Source organism: Monopterus albus, unplaced genomic scaffold, assembly GCF_001952655.1.
Source record: "Monopterus albus unplaced genomic scaffold, M_albus_1.0 scaffold133.1, whole genome shotgun sequence".
Taxonomy (NCBI): Eukaryota; Metazoa; Chordata; class Actinopteri; order Synbranchiformes; family Synbranchidae; genus Monopterus; species Monopterus albus.
The window spans coordinates 405,048-405,355 of NW_018128013.1; positions in this window are offsets into that span (position 1 = coordinate 405,048).

Sequence of the window (308 nt, forward strand, 5' to 3'; positions counted from 1 at the left end):
ATCTTGGGTGATGAACGAGTCCACCTCCGAGCCCTCAGCCTCTGCTTCCTCACCAGAAGACATGATGCTGGGGTTGAGGAAATTCTCAAAGTATTCTTTCCACCGTCTGACGATGTCCCAGTTCGATGTCAACAACTGCCCACCTCCACTGTAAACAGTTATGGCAGGGCACTGCTTCCCCCTCCTGAGGCGCCGGACAATTTGCCAGAATTTTTTCAAGGCCGACCGATAGTCCCTCTCCATGGCCTCACCAAACTCTTCCCAGACCCGAGTTTTTGCCTCAACAACCACCCGGGCTGCAGTCTGCT